The sequence below is a fragment of the Lutjanus erythropterus genome, chromosome 21, assembly GCF_056507025.1.
Source record: "Lutjanus erythropterus isolate fLutEry1 chromosome 21, fLutEry1.hap2, whole genome shotgun sequence".
Taxonomy (NCBI): Eukaryota; Metazoa; Chordata; class Actinopteri; order Lutjaniformes; family Lutjanidae; genus Lutjanus; species Lutjanus erythropterus.
The window spans coordinates 564168-579982 of NC_139337.1; the positions used below are offsets into that span (position 1 = coordinate 564168).

At 39.0% G+C, this 15815-nt stretch overlaps 1 pseudogene; it reads left to right on the top strand.

The window, feature by feature from the left end:
* The first annotated feature begins 5203 nt into the window (after positions 1-5203).
* On the top strand, positions 5204-6849 carry LOC146307155 (uncharacterized; annotated as a pseudogene).
* Positions 6850-15815: the final 8966 nt, after the last annotated feature.

Sequence of the window (15815 nt, forward strand, 5' to 3'; positions counted from 1 at the left end):
GTGTCAATTTAAAGTGTTAATATGATCTGGAGCAAACGGGGAAAATGACTCTGCATCACCAAACGGAGGTTACCGTCATGACAGCGCGATGCAGACAGTTTGTGCTGCTGTTACATTTTTACATTATATGGATTCGTTCGGTGATATTACGAGCATACAGCTCAGTAATTTTTCGATGTTAACGTCCTCCCTCAGTTTAAAAGCTAAGAACAGCGCATTTTACAGACGATTTAATTTGAAACTCTGGACATAACCTGCTTGCGACCAGGTTTTGAGTTTAGTAGTTACCATGGTTACCAGGTTAAAAGAGAGCCACATTCGTGACACTGAAAATCCTGGCTTTAGACTCAATATAGCTCGCTAACACATTAATCTCACTTCATAGTTCACCACTCAGGGCAGCAATATAACTTCCGAAGCAGAGCGGGGGAGCAGGCAGGCCTAGAGCACATGCCGGGGTATGACCATATAAGTAAGTCTGGCACGCATTGACGTCAATGTTACTACACTGTTAAAAAAAAGACAGTAAAACACAGCGTGCAGAGCCATCCAAAACAGCTTGCGGGGCTCGCTTCCAAATGCACGAACCTCATTATTTGACGCTTTGGAATCGTTTAACACAAGTATCCAACATTGTGACAACATTTATAGGTCAGAAAAGAGGAAAAAGCGTAATAGGTCCCCTTTAAATTAAATGGAGTTGGCCATGGACATTGCAATCTATACAATTCTAAGCATACAGTTGTTTGACATTGACTGTTAGATACTGGTTGGTTAATGGTTTAATAATTTGTGTTTACTTTGTAGCTGATCAGGTTAATTGCCAGCTAATTATAGTCAGGTTCTAACTGCAGTATGCAATAAATGGTTGCCCTTTGTGTGTGTTTACCTGTCACCCACTGCTGAAAGTACAGAACACAATTTAAAAGAAATTATATTTTATAATAATGAGATATTAAATGAGCTTTTAGGTTGTCTGATATACTGCATTTATTTATTGGTTTGATTAATGCTATACAGTAGCTCATCTAGCTTATTATCAGCTAAGCCTGTTTTATTTTCATAGAGTCTAAATATCACCTACTGTTTGTGCACTTTTGTGCCCTACAATGTGGCCAGAAAGCCCCAATAAATTTGAATTCATCATAGGCCAAAGTGACTTCTCCTAAAAATGACCTCTTTCCAGGCCTGAGTATACATTTCCAGTTCTGACAAAGAAAGAATCAATATTTTTATAGTCATACTTGGAAGAAGCTTACCTTAATGGTGATAACGCACTTGCCACTCTGTATTTTACACGCAGCAGCAAACTCCTGGAACATAAGTATGCACACAAAGTGTTAAAGTCAAAAATACGGTGACACAAAACATTGCGTGGCAAAAACATAATATAGGACAAGCCAATGTATAATTCCTCTGGGATGAAAAAAAAGAAACATTCCAAACTGGCTCGTGTATCAAAATAAATGTTTTTATTCTTCAGTGCTTATTGTCAAGGTTTATTGCAGGAATGCAATAATATGTTTTCCTTTCTTCGTTAAGGACACGTTTTCATTACGAAGACTAGTTCAGTCAGTCTGTCAAAATATGTATCCCCCATCATGCGGGGACACACATTCTGTCAGGCTGTATTTTCAGTCTGCCAAAATATGTATCCCCTGTCTACAAAGCCAGTCTTTACCATATCATCAAGTGGTTTTATTTTACAATTTCTTACCCAGCAAAAAATAAATAACAGAAAAAATTATACATGTCACATGAAAATAAATATCAGTCTAATTTAATTACATACAGCATTCTGAAAGGAACAAATTACCAACATAACATTACATTCTCAAATTAATAACTAGGTAAACATAAAAGATGAATGCTCCATCCTGTCTAGATTACAGTCAATTGTCTACTCATATACAGCATGCTAGCCACGCTCATAAATACACCTCACTAAACTCATCAAACTGTTAAAAAAGACGGCCAATTATCATTCAAACACATGGCGGACTTTCACCCAACATGTACACATGAACCAGTGAACAGGATGGGTGGTTTTAGTGCTGACGTTTAGACATAATGTAGGATACTGATCCAATGCTTACCTTGCGGAGCAAGCGAAAATAAACTTTGAAAAACATGGCGTCCTACACGGAGCAAATCCCAACACTACGGTGCTGTGGAAGGGATAAACAGAGCGAATCACCAGATCAACTGCAGAACAGGCAGCGCAACAGTACCACCCTGTGACGTAAATAGGCAACTGCCCAACATCAAGTAACTGTCTGACAAAAGGAATTGAGAACCGTAACACCACTACCTCCTTCCCCAACCTGGGTTGATGACACTGAGGGTGAGATCTGAGTTTGCCATCTAGAAAATCAGAACAATCAGTTAAAAGAAGGTTAAAAAGTGTTAATTAATTAAGTGGTGATAATTTTTTACTTTGTGAAAATTCACTAATATGGATTACTGCACTTTTAACAAACGAGAAATTGTTGTGTAAGCAGCAGTTTTTAAAGAGTGATTATATACATATAAACACAGCTTATAAAATTTTATAAATTTTATCCTTTTTCCTATTTTTACCTGTTATAATGAAGGAAAACCCCAAACATAAGTTTAGTGTGCATGTGTAGGCCTACTTTGAAATGAATTAAACACTGAACTATGCGTGCCTATTTGTGTAAAATTAATAAAATAAAAACTAGCCCACTTTAATATAAATAAAACAAATAGCAGCACCATAGCAGCTTAAAAAAAGTAAACATAAAATCAGGAATGTTTGTGACTAAAGTCCATTTCAGTGTGCTGTCATCCTTTTCTGTTTTTGTTTTCCTCAGCCACGTACAGCAATCAGCACAGAGGCACCTGAACATACAAACAAAACTACAACAGCTCCGGGTCTAAAATAAATGTTTTTCTGAAAAGCAATAACCTATTAGATTCTAGTGTTCTCACCTATTTAATGTGACTTGATCTTCATCTGTGAGGCGGGAGCAATATTTGGAATTTATGAAGTTCATGCTCAAGAAAACCTGCTCACATAAGTATGTTGAGCCAAAGATGGACAGGACTTCAAATGGTTTTTCATGTTCATATAAGTGTCGGGAATGGCATTTCATGTTTCAAAAACAAGTTTGTCGGGTTTGGGGGGGTTTCAATATCACTCCATTAGTGCTCTTTAGCGAGAACGGCCTTCTGACAGATGACTTTTTCAAGATCCGCTGTCAGGCTTTTGAACTTGGACACCCATAAGTCTTTATCCGCTATGTCGGCCAGTTCAATTTCAAGATTGGGCTGAATTACTCTTGTGAATGCAGAAATGTTCAGCAGGGATGGGTCCATGTCCAGGGGTGTGACAGGGAAGGACAGAGTGTTTTTTTCCCTTTCTGAACTCGCTGAATCTTTCCCCAAATGCTGTTTGAGCGCACAGTGCTTCTGGGTGCAAGATGCAGTGAAACATCAGCAGCTTTCGATCCAGTGACTTCTGAAGTAAATTCACAAAACCCTTCTGTGCTCCTCTCATACTACTGTCAGTTGCCACTGACACCAGGTGAGTGGGGTTTTTTTTTTCCTTTGGCTTTTAGGCAACTCACAACAGCCTCACAAATGTCCTCCCCCCGTGTTTGTCCTTTTAGCAGTATGAGTTCAATCAGTTCTTCCTGCAGCCCAACAGAGTTTACATATCTGCATAACAGTGCTGCTACATCACTTGACTCATCACAGGCAATTGAATATGCTTGAGCTGAATTGATGTCATGTCAGATGCGCTGATATTTTTATGAACGATTCTTTCATGTATTCTCCATCTGTGAACTGCTTTCTCCGCCTTACGATCTCATGAGCTGCCACAAAACTAGCAGCTGTAGCTGAGTTTGGAGACTGAATGCACTTCTTGAAAGTATGTTTACTCTGCTCAACTTTCCGTTGTAGTTCTGAAATCACTCTCTTTCGCTCATCTCCAGTTTGGTACTTTTCAGCAAATGCTTGTTCTGAAAATGTCTTTCAACGTTACATTTTTTTGTTGTTTGCTAATTTCTCGCCACATATCAAGCACACAGCATTGCTGGCGCTAAAGGCAAAGGAATATGTCCACGGAGAATTAAACTCTCTATTTTCCTCTGAGACTTTTCTTTTTTTGGATTTATTCATGGTTGGCTTACCGAGGGCGAGGGTCGCAAACTCAAGAAGCCGCCTGCAGGTAAAGGTGTGGACAGACGTGGATGTGATGCATATTTTAGTTGACAGATTATTAAAACTTTTTAAAATTAGTATCACCTCAAACTCCAAGATAACTGTGCAACAAAATAAATACAAATAAAATAAATCAAAGTTAAATTAAGAAAACACTGTTATTCATTTTCTTTCTTTTCTTTTTTTTTTGGTCAAAGCCAGAGGGAGCCACTACAAGGAGGCTGAAGAGTCACTTGCGGCTCCAGAGCCATGGGTTGCCGACCTCTGCCTTAGACCTTCTTGAAGGTCAGTGATATCTTGCTGGTGACTAAGCCATCGAGACCAACGCTGTTGCTTGGTGGCTGACTTGATAGTGCTGACTTGTTTAAGGCAGACTTTCATGGTGTAGTGGAGGATCTGCATGTCCAGGACTGAAATTGCGCTCATCCCGGTGTCTGTTAGAAAAGAATTTTCAGACACTTGAATCTTCTTCATTAAAGTTTCTCCTAACAGCACAGCACAGGACAGCAGACAGAGCTGTGTTAGTAGACAGAAATAATAAAACTGGAGACTTATGATCCTTATCCATTAGTACAGCTCTTAATATCAAACACAAACTTAATTATAACTTACCCAAACAATAGTAACAGTAACAGTAACTGCAGTAAAGTTTTAGTACAGAAAACTCTTGTTCAGCTATTATTGTGTGGTGTTTGCTGCCCTCTAGTGGAGTTTATATATGGCAAGTTTCTGCAGCACTTTAATGATTCTGATGTGAATATTTATGACCTTTGGTTTCACAAAGAGCTCATGAAGAAATAACTGATTATTGGCACTATTAATAACATTAGACTGCAAATCACAGCATGTTGTGAATAATGACACAAGCAAGTAGAAAGTGTGATGTGTGTATTATTGTGCAGATGACCATAATGGAAGCTGATAAATAGCCTAAGTAAACAAATAACACTCATCAGTTGCCTGTATTAATTATAAGATATAAAACGGAATATTAAAAGATGATTAAAATCAACATCAGAAAGAACTATACCAATAATCAGCCATTTCAGTTTACAGATCTAATGAGATGTAATGAGGTGAAAGCTCAGGCATCCCAGCACCTCAAGAGCAAAGAACGCCAGCGAAACAAATTCCAGACACTGCTTTCACGTCTGAACAGTTCTTACAGAACACAAGAACTAACTTGGAGAAGGAATGACAGCAACACAACACAACCAGACACCAGTGACAAATGGGTTAAGAATTTATCAGACAGGAACCTCACACAACCTGAGAGGGAAGTTCTGGCCAAAGGTCTGAACTTTGCAGTAACACCAGAACAAATACCGGTGGTGGACCTCATTACATCAACTGAATTAGCCATCAGAAACAACCAGCTTACTATCACTGAGGCTGAGCAGCTCAGGATAAAGGTCTCAGCTGCCCTCTCCAGCGCCAAGGCACCTCCCTCCAATCTGACCACCCAAGAATGGAAGGCACTAACATCTCTGCAAAGAGACCAAGACATCACTATTCTCCCGGTAGACAAAGGGAGATGTACGGTGGTGCTGAATACAACAGACTACTATTCTAAGGTGAATAGTCTACTCAATGACACAGCCACCTACGAACCACTTAGGTGAGATCCTATCAGCAGCTACAAGAAGAAAGTAGTCTGCTGTTTACAACAACTGGAGAAGGATCAAGTCATTGACAGACAGCTATACTACCGTCTATACCCGGGAGAAGCCATTCCTCATATCTATGGACTCCCTAAGATACACAAGGAAGGGGCCCCACTCAGATCCATCATCAGCAGTATCAACTCTGTCATTTATAACACTGCCAAATACCTGGCCACTATATTGTGACCTTTGGTTGGAAACACTCCACACTACATCAAGAACTCACAGGACTTTGCCACCAAAATCAGAGAAATGAAACTGGACCCAGATGAAACCAGGGTGTCCTACGATATTACGTCACTTTTCACATGCATTCCTACCACAGAAGCAGTTGTCACAGTAAGAGAACGGTTACTGCAGGACAAGACATTGTCCAACAGAAGCAACCTCACCACAGACCACATTTGTGCCCTGCTTGACCTCTGTTTGACCACCACCTATTTCCAGTTCAACGGGGGTTTTTACAGGCAAAAACGTGGCTGTGCGATGGGCTCACCTGTGTCTCAGATAGTGGCCAACCTCTACATGGAAGAAGGTTGAAGCCTTCACGGACCATATCAATGCTGTGGACCAAAACATCAAATTCACCCGACAGGATACCCAAGGCTACAGTTTGGCCTTCTTGGATTGTGCAGTGCACATTGAAGAGGACAGAAGCCTTAACATCCATGTTTACAGGAAACCCACACACACGGACCAATATCTCCTCTTTGACTCACACCACCCACTGGAACATAAACCAGGGGTCATCAGAACCCTCCACCACAGAGCACAGACCATTCCAACCAGTACGGAGGGAAAGGATAATGAACAAAAGCACATCAGGGGAGGTCTCAAAACCTGTGGTTAAACAAACTGGGCCTTTATCAAAACCAACAAAAGAAACAGGTCTGAGAGAGAAGAAAACACCATCAAAAGGAAAAACATTGTTATTCCTTACATTGCAGGCATTGTGGGCGAAACATTCCAAAAACACAGAAATAACCTGATGGTTTAGTGGCATGAATGTAACATGGACAAACCCATTGTTACTTTGTGATCATCTCATGGAATCTTCGAATTGATAGCAAAGTACGTAGTAATTTGTGTGTTACTGTATCTTTTGTTCTGTTTTATCATGTGATTTTGTCTTTTATGTGATGCAGAACAGAAATTAGCTGTAAACCAGTTTTAAATGAGTCAGGGCTGTTTAATTTGAACTGATTTTATTGCGTTATTTTAAATCTTTTCCTGCACAATGATAAATGAAGTGAAAGTGAAAAATGTGTCATTGTAAGTTTTAATGATTTCACAAAGTAATAAAACTATTTGTGCAGCATCATACATAATGTACATAAGATGAGATAAGACAAAGGACAAACAAAGCGAATCACCAGATCCACTGCGGAACAGGTTCTTGAATGCAGAACACCAGAGATTCTGCAGCTACCTCCCAAAGAGCTAGCAAGAAAGCAACACGAACTCAGCAAGCAACACGAACTCAGGATGCATCAAGGATTTGGTATTGGCAAAGAGCTAGACACATAACTGCCTCTAAGCTTAAACAAGTTCTTCAGACTAACCCCCTGCAACCATCTGAGAGCTTGATAAAGGCCATATGCTACCCAGAAGCACACAAGTTCACCATAGTTGCCACAAGGTATTTAGGGTTTGAATTAGGGTAAGACCAAGGTAAGATTAAAAGGCTGCCCACACTTACAGAACTATAAAAATATCAGCATTTTTGTCATTTTAAAGAGTCCACACTGAACTCTGGCTTGAACTTGAGTCAGAACAATTTTTGAAACTAGACTTTGAAACTTTTTATAGTTCTAGTTCTTGGCATGGACATTCCTTAACATGAGGGTCAACATTAATTTAAGTCTTATAAGGCAAGGGTTATGCAGGGATAAGAGTAAGTATAGGGATTAGGTAGTCAGTATTTAAATCACTGTACTACATTCAACACTGAGTAATACATTTCCATTTAATTTTTTGCTTATTGTTCATGTGTATTGTTAACAGTTATGGAAGCAAACATGAGGCACAAGCCAGAGGAGAGTATGAGAAGCTGATGGGTCTGGAACATGTGGGCTTCTCTTGTATGGACAGTGGTCTCTGGCTAAATCCCAAGTGGCCATGCATGGGAGCCTCGCCTGATGGGATTGTTACTTGTGACTGTCACGGAAGTGGCATCTGCAAGATAAAGGTAATATTACATTTCATTATAAACATGCTAAAATAGGTAGATACATAGTTTCTAGGGTTGAAAGAACCAGGTCACAAGCATTTTATTGTATTTGAATGCATTTGGTTCATTCTAGGTGTATATAAGAATAAACAATAATATTCATCATATAAATATGATTTCACTTTAATATGAAGACAGTAAACATTTAAATCGTGGAAAGATATTATCAAGTGTTTCCCAATCTTTATTCAAGAGCATGGTCATTCATTTTGAGAGTATGGCTCATTGATTTCATGTTCAGTTTCTATAATGCGCTACCTCAAAACTTTGTTCTTACTTGGCTGTGGCTGATCACTGACCTGTCCCAGCTGCTGTTTGTGGCGCTGAAACCATCGAATGACTGGTTTCAGCACCACAGACAGTGACTTTTCTGGTTACTGACCTGTCCCAGCCGCTGTATGTGGCGCTGAAACCATCGAATTACTGGTTTCAACACCACAGACAGCAACCTTTCTGGTCACTGAATGAATGACTGGGCCATGCTAGCACACATACTGGTGTGCATACTTATTTACATAGTTAATTCACGGATTTTATACTTGATATCTTCTGACTGCCAAACCTGCTGTCTTCATTAGAAATGTTGCTAAAACTTCTTGTACGCTAAATTATGTTGTAACAGGTAGGACGACCATGTTAGGATAAATCATCTGACAGGAAGCTCTGACACCACCTCTGGTGAAGAGTGCAGGCTTGGCAGCTAAATTATGTCAGGAACACCTGACTCTTTATAAGACTCGGTGAACTGAGTAAAATTCAGACAAAACTAACCAGTGTATTGTTTACATGTTCTTTTGAATGTGAATTTTAGTGCCCACACTGTCAGCAAGATGAGAATAATCTGCGCCTGTGTGCTGGAGACAAGGGATTCTGTCTCATCGACAATGGAGATGATGTCATACTGGACCCGAGCCATGCTTAGTATTTCAAAGTCTAGGCACAGCTTCACACTGTGGACACAGAGTATTCTGACTTTGTGGTGTGGAACCATGATGACAATTTTTGTTGAAAGAATTTTTCCTGATAAGGAATTTTGGGCTGAGGTGATTCCCAAAGCTGATATTTTTTTCAGGAACAATATGCTTCCAGAGGTGTTGGGACAACAAGTTGCAAAGCAACATGTTGACATGTAGTATGATGACAGAACACTAGCTCATATCAGCTGAGGCACTAGAATTTGGGCTGGGTGATATATTAATATTATATCAATATTTTGATATGAGACTAAATATCATCTTAGATTTTGGATATCATTGTGACATAATTGTTGTTTTCTCTGGTTTTAAAGGCTGCAATACAGTAAATCAATAATTTTCTGAATTACCAGATTGCTGTAGCTGTTCCATTATTTGCCTTCATCCACTTGGTCATTATAGCCACAATACTGATTATTTATCAGAAATGTCTTTGTTAACATGTTGTGAAAGCACCGATAGTCATCTCCAGAATATTACTGAATGAATTCTGTTATTTTAGTTTAAGTTTGTATATTGAGAGAAATATTGTATATAGTGGAATAAACTTTTTCGTCCAGCCCTAGATTCAATCATATTTTGCAAATGAAAAAAAAGACTAACATGTTGTATCTTCTTAAGCAGTCAGATGTTTATTATAAACATTAATTATTAATATAACAGATGTATTGCTGGTTTGTTAGAAGAAGTAAAACAGTGTGCAATTATAAACTGGATTCAATTTCATGGCAGTTCAAATTTTTCAGATCTATGGCTTAATTTGGTCAAAGGTGCTCTGGAGTATGGCATAGGTTTATTCTTTTATATCTTCTATTAATGCAGATTTGGAATTGTGATCATGTCCTTTGTCCAATCAAGTTGATTTCAGCTAAGTTGGGGCTCATTTATGTAAGAGGGAAATGTTGCAGGACTCCTGATTTCCTTTGACTGAATTCAGCTCCTAAGTTATACATAAAATTCATCCAAAACACAATGTATTACATTAACCTCTTAGCATACCAACATTTTAGGATATACATTTAAATCATATTTACAGCAGTTAATGATTAAAAGTTGTTTTTTTCATTTCATAACAGTACCTGTCTCAGAAACTACTCATAGTATCAGTTACTTTTACTTAGTTACTTTTTAAACTGTTGATGTTTAATACGTTTTCACTAGCAGACAGTTTCTTTTTCTCCAAATCTTCAGTTACTCCAAGCCTCCAACCCTTTCTGATCTGCTCAGTGGTCACAGTCACCTCTCCTATATCTAGGGTCACCAAGTTTCAGTTTTCCATAACCAGCGCTGGAAATGCCAACAATAATGTATCAGATACAAAACACATTTTAAAAACATTTTCAACACTCATTTTCAATTTTTGTCTTTCTTGTCTTGTCATTTTTTATTTTTTTTTTTTAGATTTTTTTTTAGATAGATTAAATATACATGGCTACAGTTTCAAGTGGTTAAACTCTTGCTGATTAATCCATTAATCATTAATCATTAATCATGAACATTCTTACTCTAAACCTGTGCTGCTGTTTAGTTTTTTGTCCATATGTCACTGTGACATCAGATCACCTTATTGGCTACAAAAACGCAGATGAAAGGTTTGGATATTAATTCAAATTGTACTACACCATGCAATCTACTTAAGTCAAGTTAAAGTAGAGACTTGAAAATGATCTCATTAAAGCACAAGTACCCAAAAAAACTACTTAATTACAGTAACTTGGTATTTGTAATTAGTTATTTCCACTCCTGTTAGAAAGAGATACTGGTTTTGGATTTTTCAGTGTCTTTTTTGGTGCTTTGAGCACCACAAGCCAAGTGCCATTTAGTGTAATGAGACTAATCTTCACTATAATGTGATAAAGAAAAGGCAGACATCTTTACAGCCGATAGCTCCAAAACTCAGTAACTCACACCAAAACTATCTACATGGGCACTACAAGCCACAAAAATGGAAATATATACATAATAAAATTTAAATTGATACCAATAGAGTACTTTATTCAGCTCAATCAATACCTTAAAGGTATTGAGTACTGATACCCAGCACTACCTGTGACCCACATTCCTCAACTTGTTAGTCCTTCTACTCCAGTGGAACAACAGACTCTGACAGATTTGACAAGGCACACCAAATAACTCCGATCTTGTCAATCAATGACAGTGACTCTCCTGGTTTTGTTGTCATGTGTTCAATGGGAAGGCCCTGCTTTGCAGAATTTGGTATTTTTGTCTAACTAATCCTATGACCCTTTTGACATGAATATGCACATTAGCTATTTTTCTGGTCTGTTCCACCTCATATCCTGACAGCTGTCTTTTCTCTTGGTGAATGCAGGCATCTGTAATGAAGCACAGTAAAATCCCACACTATCACCAACATTAAACCCACTCTCTTCAGTGATCTGTTTATCACTAACTCTTCCTCCCCAGGCACAAGATATATAAGAGACATAGCCTTGGGGAGCACCACCAATCAGAAACTTCACAGTGTGGTGATGCTTGTAGTTGGTTTGGGGAGGTTTTCAATATCACTCCATTTGTGCTCTTTAGCGAGAATGGCCTTCTGACGGGCGACTTCTTTGAGATCCGCTGTCAGGCTTTTGAACTTGGACACCTATAAGTCTTAATCCGCTATGTCGGCCAGTTCAATTTCAAGATTGGGTTGAATTACTCTTGTGAATGCAGAAATGTTCAGCAGGGATGGGTCGATGTCCAGGGGTGTGACAGGGAAGGACAGAGTGTTTTTTTCCTTTCTGAAACTCGCTGCTGAATCTTTCCCCAAATGCAGCTTGCATTGCCATAATTGCACGCTGTAAATAATCACAATTTATGTGATTGTGTTCTTCTTTGAACTCCGTCAGGGAGGGGAAGTGAGACACCGTACCTCTCTGTACATCTCTGGCAAACACTGTCATCTTGTGCTCAAATTCCAAAACATCCTCCAGCATCTGCAAGGGCCGTGCTTCCCTTTCCCTGGAGATTTTTGTTCAGCATGTTTAAGTGACTTGTCATATCCATCGTGAAGTGCAACTTTTCCAGCCAACCAAGATCTCCCAGTTCAGGATAGCCGAGACCTTTGCTTTGCAAGGTTTTCACACGTTCCAGACAAGCAGCGAAGCGTTTCAGCATTTTGGGACTTTGTTGTACAGCAGGAGATCCGAATATGCGTTGTCGACTTCATCCAACAATGAACAGAGCTGTCGGTGGTTTAACCCCTTTGCCATTATTTTGTTCATTATCTGAATAACACGGTTCATCACTTCCATAGATTCGGGGGGAATGTTTGAGCGCACAATTCTTCTGGGTGCAAGATGCAGTGACACGTCAGCAGCTTTCGATCCAGTGATTTTTGAAGTAAATTCACAAAACCCTTCTGTGCTCCTCTCATACTAGGTGCCCCATCAGTTGCCACTGACACCAGGTGAGTGGGTTTTTTTTCCTTTGGCTTTTAGGCAACTCACAAGAGCCTCATAAATGTCCTCCCCTCACGTTTGGCCTTTTAGAGGTATGAGTTCAATCAGTTCCTCCTGCAGCCCATTGGAGTTTACATATCTGCATAACAGTGCTGTTACATCACTTGACTCATTACAGGCAATTGAATATGCTTGAGTTGAACTGATGTCGTTAATTTGTTTACTGGTAATGTTTGATGCCATTTTAATGGCCCTGTCCTTGACGGTCTTTGCAGAGAGAGGCATTTCTTTAATTTTCTGAACAATTTCCTTTTTGTTTTTGAAGTCCGAGAATAGATGCGCTGATATTTTTATGAACGATTCTTTCATGTATTCTACATCTGTGAACTGCTTTCCCCGCCTTACGATCTCATGAGCTGCCACAAAACTAGCAGCTGTAGCTGAGTTTGGAGACTGAATCCACTTCTTGAAAGTATGTTTACTTTGCTCAACTTTGCATTGCAGTTCCAAAATCGCTCTCTTTTGCTCATCTCCAGTTTGGTACTTTTCAGCAAATGCTGAGTGCTTGTTCTGAAAATGTCTTTCAGCATTACATTTTTTTGTTGTTTGCTAATTTCTCGTCACATATCAAGCACATGTAAGCCAGCATCGCTGGCGGTTAAGGCAAAGGAATCTGTCCATGCAGAACTAAACTCTATTTTCCTCTGAGACTTTTCTGTTTTTGGATTTATTCATGGTTGGCTTACAGAGGGCGGGGGTCGCACACTCAAGAAGCCGCCTGCAGGTAAAGGTGTGGACAGACGTGGATGTGATGCATATTTTAGTTGACAGATTATTAAAACTTTTTAAAATTAGTATCACCTGAAACTCCAAGATAACTGTGCAACAAAATAAATAAAAATAAAATAAAATAAATTAAAATTAAATTAAGAAATAACTGTTTATTCATTTTCTTTTCTTTCTTTTTTTTTTTTTTGTCAAAGCCAGAGGGAGCAACTACAAGGAGGCTGAAGAGCTGCTTGCAGCTCCAGAGCCGCAGATTGCCTTCTTGAAGGTCAGTGATATCTTGCTGGTGACTAAGCCATTGAGACCAACGCTGTCACTAGGTGGCTAACTTGATAGTACTGACTTGTTTAAGGCAAACTTTCGTGGTATAGTGGAGGATCTGCATGTCTGGGACTGAAATTGCGCTCATCCCAGTGTCTGTTAGAAAAGAATTTTCAGACACTTGAATCTTCTTCATTAAAGTTTCTTCCAACAGCACAGCAGACAGAACTGTGTTGGTAGACAGAAATAATAGAACTGGAGACTGGTGATCCTTATCCATTATTACAGCTCTTAATATCAAACACAAACTTAATTATAATTTACCCAAACAACAGTAACAGTAACTGCAGTAAAGTTTTAGTACATAAAACTCTTGAAAAAACATTACTCACCTCATTGTGTGGTGTTTGCTGCCCTCTAGTGGATTTTTGGCAAAGTTTAGGACAAACTGAAGTCCCAGCTCTAAATGTCACGGTACGCCACTGATACAAGTTTTTATACTAACAATTTTCCTAATCTCTGTTCTTCCTCCCTTCAATTTGTTATATGCTTAATTGCTCTCAGTGCTTCCATTGACTCCACAAGATAGTTTTCGTTATAATAGTTCATCTTTGCTCTGGACAGTTCTACAACTGCATACTCTATTAAAGACTGGTACAATGGATGAATTGGTTATTTATTAGGAGATAACCATCTTACAGCAACCAACATTTTAGCAACCATAGCTGCCAAAGATAACAACCACTTCTGAGTTCTGATTTTTGTGTCATATTGGACATTTGTTGAGACACCCTTTCCCAGAATGTTTTGACCTCAAGACACTCCCAGGCCATATGCATAAATGTATCGACTAAATTTAAATGACATGAGGTGCAATTCAGGGATAAAGATACTTTCATCAAATGTCTTTTCTTTGGTGCATCTATGAACAGGTGCTATAGAAAAAATACACACACACACACACACACACACACAAAAAAAAAAAAAAAAAGAAAAAAAAAAAAGAAATACTGACTTTTTGACTGGTTGACCTTTTTTTATTTGTTTTTTTTTTTTTTTATCAATTTCATGATTGGATGAATGGAACATATGCTGTAAAGTAAGTAAGTTAGCTTTACTCTAGTACTTGCCTAACTTTTTTTGAGCTAATAAACTCAAAAGTTGGGGGTTATCAGTGCTTAGAATTTTGGATTTAGTGTTACATGTACTCTTTGATTACAGAAACGGCTCCGTTCGCAGCCAAAATTCATCCTCATCAAAAACGACACCCCGCGGGCTGTCATCGGAGCCAAAATTCAAGTTTCCCAAAAATGGCTCAAATCACAGCCAAAATTCATCCTCATCAAAAATGACACCCCGCGGGCTGTCGTCGGAGCCAAAATTTAAGTTTCCCAAAAACGGCTCAGTTTGCAGCCAAAATTCATCCTCATCAAAAATGACACCCCGTGGTTTGTTGTCGGAGCCAAAATTCAAAGTCGTCAAAAACGGCTCCAATCGTCATCGCAGCCAAAATTCATCTTCATCAAAAATGACACCCCATGAGCTGTCATCGGAGACAAGATTCAAGTTTCCCAAAAACGGTGCTGAACATCATAAAAATGGCCTTGGTGTGTTGGGACTGATATAAAAAGAGAGGTGTGAATGTAGTTGAGAATATATTTTGTCTTTGTGTGTGTGTTTGTGTGAAATTCGAATCATCAAGGCCAAATGGGCTCTGTTTTTGTCTTTTTTGATCAAGATCCTCTGTCCTATTGGATGCGTGGTATAGCATATTCATGCAGGTGCAGCCTTGTGTGGCTGGTCATTTCTCCAGCACACACCCATGAAGAGAAGCCTGCAGGCTTGCAGCAAGAGCGTGAGGAGAGTGAGCAGCATTTTACTGAGAAGGATGTTACTGAGGAGGATCAAGGTCAAGGAGGTCAAGGACATTTATTGTCATTTTCACTCTGCATTTACATACACAAGAGAACGAAATTTTGTTTCTCAATCAGTGACTGCAGTGCAATAGAAACATTCAATAAAATAGTAAACATAATAAAATATAAGCATCATTATAAACTAATAAATAGGAATAAAATCAGATAAAAACAGTGAATTCTCTCAAGATGCATTCAATCTCTTAACTTGACAGGTGACTAGCTGTCAAGGGTGAGTGTGGGTGTCTATGTGGGGATGGGGGACAGTCCGTTAATAAGTCTTACAGCCCGGGGAAAGAAGCTATTTAGCTTCATGCTAGTCTTGCAGCTGATGCTGCTGTATCTCCTCCCTGATGGCAAAAGGGAGAAGATGTAGTGGGAGGGGT